The sequence below is a fragment of the Berghia stephanieae genome, unplaced genomic scaffold (assembly GCF_034508935.2).
Source record: "Berghia stephanieae isolate SIO BIC M18660-M18661 unplaced genomic scaffold, UCSD_Bste_1.3 scaffold100, whole genome shotgun sequence".
NCBI lineage: Eukaryota > Metazoa > Mollusca > Gastropoda > Nudibranchia > Aeolidiidae > Berghia > Berghia stephanieae.
The window spans coordinates 30376-36375 of record NW_027621958.1 but is presented as its reverse complement, the minus strand read 5'-3'; the positions used below and the strand labels follow the sequence as shown (position 1 = coordinate 36375).

At 34.6% G+C, this 6000-nt stretch overlaps 1 long non-coding RNA gene across 6 annotated transcripts in view; it reads right to left on the bottom strand.

The window, feature by feature from the left end:
* Nucleotides 1-38: 38 nt before the first annotated feature.
* Nucleotides 39-6000, bottom strand: part of LOC144960885 (uncharacterized) — a 31052-nt gene continuing 25090 nt past the window's right edge. For 3 of the 6 annotated variants that reach the window (XR_013642974.1, XR_013642973.1, XR_013642972.1), the window contains 2 exons: nucleotides 2446-2577; nucleotides 39-966 (listed from right to left, as the gene is read on the bottom strand). This is a non-coding gene — a long non-coding RNA (uncharacterized LOC144960885). Of the gene's footprint in view, nucleotides 967-2060; nucleotides 2401-2445; nucleotides 2578-3002; nucleotides 3391-6000 lie in introns of those variants that run through there. The other 3 variants (XR_013642975.1, XR_013642970.1, XR_013642971.1) reach the window with 3 other exon arrangements.

Sequence of the window (6000 nt, the reverse complement as noted above, 5' to 3'; positions counted from 1 at the left end):
AGATCTTAGTCTTAACTAACTAAATCCTAGCCCTCTACTCTCCCAAGAGATTTTTCATACTTTTTAAAATCACTGTGATTATCCCTCCCCTGACACCTGTCTGGGTATGACGAAAATTCATTATCCCCAGACACATATCTGAAACTCCGCTCTTTTAAACAATTATCCACATTCCAGAATATGGAAAATTATAATATACTATACACAGCTACTGTAATATAAACTGTGTGTAGTTAATGACATGTTCCAATTATGGAGGCCACTCACTGAGGGGGTTAATAGAAGTGATTTACACAATGTTTTTCCATTTAAGCTGCTAGCACTGTCCTCCCATCTTTACAAATCCTGACCTCCTGTTGAGAACAAATGTTTTACAATTAAACTTGTTGAATTTCCAAAAGTTCCCACAACTCCCGATGAAAACATCAAATCCAACATCGTGTCAAGGAGTTCCATTGTCTATAAAAAATAGCCAACGTCTAAATAAAAAACCCAAGTTTTAAATCATTGTACTGTTCTACTGATTTACAACAACACATGCTTTTAAAATCTCTTCTCTCCTTTCAGAATCAAGTCCTCAAAGCTTTTTATTGTGAAATGCTGATGAACAAGAAACTGGCACAGGACTATGCTGGTGTTAGGTAACAACTCCTTGAGTCAACTCTGCAAAATTCCATGTCCAAGATGATGGTTTTAACTTTGTACACAACATATAACGTTTAGATTGAATCACAAATTTAATCTACAGTACAGAACGAATCATCTCCAGTTAGTGTTGAAATTCAAATGAGTAAGCAGTGTTGAAAAACCTCTTATATCCCATGAGGCTCCTTTTTCCTTCCATCAAAGATGGTTGTCCACTCATGACCACACTATATGTGGCATTCTTGTGATCTATATTTTTCTGAGCAGGAACAGCTCGCTGTTCATCAGTAAAATGTCTGGTACTAGGATAGGGACAAGCATCTGAGGAAAAAAAAATGGCAATAGGTTAATAACGAAAGAAATCTAGAGAAATCAGCATTTATTCATGAATAACAAAAAGGTGACGATGTACAAATGGTGGTGTAAACAAGGCTTGGAAATATGGAGCCAAAGATCCCCCTAGATTGATAAGTGCTAAATAAATGAGCAGTCTATTAATCTATTGAGATTAATCCTGAATACTTTAGATTGGGACCACCAATCCATCATTCGGATTCTAGAAAAATACACCCATGACAAAAACAGATTAACTCAAATTTCAATCATTCTTGCCAAAGTGGAATAAAAAAGGCTTTACAGCTGAGATACCCTTGTTGAAACCCAAGCAGAGGAACACAAGATTCCTTTGAAAATCTTCTGATAGGCTATCAATCCAAATCGAACACTGAATCATTGATCAATGCGTCAAAGAAATTTGATGAAAAACTCAAGCACCATGTGTAATAAAGCCCAGAATTTTTGTTTGTTTCAGTGCTGGTGGTGACAAAAAGTGAAAAAGTAGGAAAATGTTGAACGATTGCGTTTAAGCCCCATTTCTACTGCACTAAACCCCACTTTTAGAGCAATTGAGATGATAGATTATCATTGATACTCGAGCTAACTTCTGGAGAGTGGGAAACTGCACCTGTGTGTTCCACACACATCAATCTCACATTGTTTCGAGAAATTGTAATTTTAAAAAGGAGGAAATTCCTCCTCTAAACTACAAAACCGCAGATTTCTGCAGATCCGAGGAAAACCATCGGGCGGCACTCTTGTTTATAAATAGAAAATCGTCATACACATGCAGATGACACAACTGTTGGGACATTATTTCCAAGATGACTAAAGCACTCCCCAATGATAACGAAAACTATGGACTGCACTAGCCACACGCAAGTCCAGATATGATCTGTGAAGATGCACTGTCAGAAGTGCAGAAAATCACCTTTGTGCTTTATTATCTTAGTACATCAACAAACAATTAATTAAACAATATCTCTGCCATATGCCATTGGAATGAAACATACATCCATACACTATTTTATTTTAGCAGGCATTAGATGTCGCTCTATTAGAGCGATATATAGAGTTACCTGCTAGGCAGCGCTCAGATTTTATTCGTCCCGACTGCATCGACTTTCCCAAGTTTAGTGTTGTGACCATTTATTCATTGCTAATTATTCAGAACCAATTATTGTAAAAATAAAAAAAAATGAAAATAAAAATACTAACAGATGAGACCATTGAGAGAAGTGTAATAGTAATATTCTTTAATACCTGCAACTCCGAACTCAGTCCCAGTGCATGCACCTCAAGCTCGTGCAACAGCAATAGAAAATTTAAAAATTTAATAATAAATGCAAGATTTCAATGATCTTATAATATTAACTTCCTGAGCGTCACCCCGAAATAATACTGCTTCATTGAGATTGGTCACATTTTTTGGGGTCAGGTTATGTTAATGGGATTTCTACTCACTCAAATATCATGTCCAGGAAATAATTTTATAGTTAAAGCTGAATCATGGCCCTGACCCTTTAACCTTTGAGTTGCCCATCTTTGGTGCTGCCAGGCTGAACACGAACACCACTACAGATACTGGAATGCCATCTGAAATTTAGATTAATCAACATTAATAGTAATGTACAAAACTGAATGTTATAACATCTACAATATATATGCAGGATGCCTTCATAAAATGTAAAAAGAGCAAAACACTAAACAAGGGACATTCGAGTTCAAAACCCTCCTAGTTAAAACATGAATACATCACGTAAAATCCAGTTAGACCATCAAAACAAAGATAAATAGCACAGTGCAAGAATACAAAATCACTAAATAAAAAACACATTCCAGTCAAAACCCATCGTTCAAATTGTCATGCCTGCCCAATGTGTAGGTCACACATATAAAAGCAGGGTTCAAATTTTTTTCTGTACAGCCCATATTTTTGTCAACGAGCACAGAATTACTGGCCAATCTAAAAATTATAAAACTATTTTTACAGATTCATATAATAATAGTAACTTGCAAACCTTCCTTAAATTGAGGGTAATTCAATCACCCGTTGAATCAAGTGATTTGAACCCGGGACCTTCCAGTTCAGGGTCAAACAACTTCACCACAACTCACTACACTACAGATCCATCTGACCTGTGGAGATATCTAATACTAATTATGTTATTAAGAAGAAATAGAAAAAAAAAAATCCACAAAAAGAACTGAATGTCACTTGTATTTTGTTGTTATTGTAAATGTCATTTGCAAATTAGCAGAAAAAACATGCTTCCCTTCTTATAGGCTCTATTTTTATGATTACCAACATACTGGAGATATCTAGTATTACATTATGTGTTGTGTCGCCATATAAAGTAATATATAGTTATTTCATTCTATTTTATTCACCATCAAAATCGACAGATTAGCTGGTAGAGCACTTGATTCACATGCAATGGGACCATGATCGATCCCCCCCCCCCCCCCCCCATCCACCCAGCAGTGATCGGGTAGCTCTATCTGCTAGATCTGGTGGAAAGCACTTTACCACAGACCACTGTACTACTCAAATGGTAGCAATCCATTACTACTGTCTGTTTCACACTATAGAAAGCGGGATAAACTCCTGCTCCATGGGCCGAATAGCTCTGAAAGACTACATGAGACATGAAGAAAACCAAATTTTCAGTTCAGAAAATTGGATATTTGAATTTTTTACAAAAATTTGCTCTCAGGTCCATTTTTGAGGGGCTATACCTTTATTTTTTATTAATCAAGCTAAATCTCTCCATGCCTACGGACATGTTGGACGGTTCAGGTTGCATTTATAAGTAGTTTGGTATCTCCAATACTATATTATTATCATGGTACGGACTTCCCTAGGTTCTTAGCATACCTGGGAGGTTTTTTTGGTACTATAACCCGATGAAACAATGTTTCCCATCACTTGCAATCTCGAAACTGTAGGAAACGCAGCAACTAATAATGGCATCTGCCGTTAAATGACAACCAACTATCAAATTGTTTTTGAAATTAGAAAAATAACAACACTAGGCACTTTGAACTTTGATAAAATTTTCAAACTCAAAACATCTCAATTTGCAATTTGACCCAGTCAGGTAGATGGGGCATGAAAAAGCATTTAATTTGATACCTTAATTTTCTCTCTACGAGAAAAGCTTCAAGAGTTATCTATTTTTCAGGTGAAATCTCAGTCAATTTTACAGAGTGAATCTGTGATCTCACTACTGCCTCAAAACCATTGTCTCGTGGCGATCGGAAAGTTAGGGTTTTGCAGTGAACGCGCCCACATATTTTTTTCAGTAATTTTGTTTCAATTAAAAAATAAAGGCAAGTGTTGGGTATCATTTTAAACATTAAATTAAAGGTCAGAAAATAAGCTTTATTTTCGTATATAATCATTTTCATGTATGGTAAGTATGGAAAAAATCAGGGTTAAATGAAAATTGAAAAAAAGATGAAGTTTTTGTCCTAAAAAAGAATAGTTGATGACGGCGACTAAAATAAAAAAGTGTGCGAGTGTATCAATTCTTATGATGTATTAAACATAATTAATATGGATCCATAATATTAAAATTTCTTATTCTTATGATTTGAAAATTGACTTTTAGCATTTGCTTTCTGAAAAATACAATCATCAGAAATTAAGAATGAAATACACAATTAAAATGCTTGCATGAAAACCTTTAAAATTATGGTACCAAAATTAGCCAGCTACTTTCACAAATAACGCCATGACCATGGTGACCAAAACAGTAAAGGGTAAAAAAAATGTTTCACCTGACAGTACAGTGAGCCATATCGGCAGCCACGTGAATTGAGTTATCAAAGTGCCTAACACCACTGAACTATATGAGTGTCTAGGGAGACCAAAATGGGCCATCTTGGCTAGAAAGACCAAGATTTTGGCTTCCCCGCGTAAAACCACATTTCAGTTTCTGTTTAAGGGACGATTATTTTCTTCTATCTAGTTATTGCTTTAAAATTTTAAAAAAAAAAAGCTTTGTAATAGGGAAATTCCACGAAAATGTCAACCGAAGGGGTGTTTTACAAATTCTTAAGAACATATTAAAATTTGGTACCAATTTGTTGGAAAATCATTCAGGATTATGAATATAAGGATATTTCGTGCATATTTGTGGTACAGGATGCTTATTGTAGCTTTATGTAAGGGTATCCCCTATTTGAAGAACGAAAAGAATATTTTCTTAATATTATAAATCTTGCAACTTCTACAAAATTATAGCCACCTTTGCTTTTGTTTATTGATATTAAAACAATTATAAGTATCAGAAACCTATATAAACATTCAAATTTACGATTTTAATGAAATGTTGTCCTCATCTGTCGTTTTAATGACCTTGGGAAATTGTATGTCAGTCCGTTACCATTAAAACAGTATGTTTTCATCTACGAAAGATGTGATTGTTATACAGACTCACTTTTTCAGATTTTCTGTTCTTACATGAATGGCTTTAGCACTGTAAGATAATTTTTCAAGAAATTTATCATTTAAGGTACTTTTGTTGGGTAACGGACTGACATTTTTAAGGGTAACGGACTGACAGTAACAGACTGACTAATTCTATTTTAATTCAAAGACAATATATAAAAGTTGTTTTTTAAGTCTCAAGAGTAATGTCCACTCCAATGTGTTTCAACTGATCAGGCAGCCATTTTATAAACATTTGGATCATAAAATTTCAAACACTGGTCTTCAACATCAAGCCTGCTATTTTTCAATAGGTAAGTTGAATCTTTTAAAGCTTGTGAATCTTTTGATCACTTGAAGATTTTTGCTATGTTTGAATTGAGGGAAAAACACTATTGTTCTATAATATCCTTATGACAATGGAGCCAGTAGTAGTCTTCTGTTAAAGGGGCAAGAAGCCATGGGAGAAAAAAAAAAGAAATCAAAAATTTAAATTAATGTGGAAAACTTTTGAGTCCCTGAGGCTTTAAATATAGTGGATCAGCAAGCTGTATAGCTGTGTATAAATGTCAATATTTTAGTTG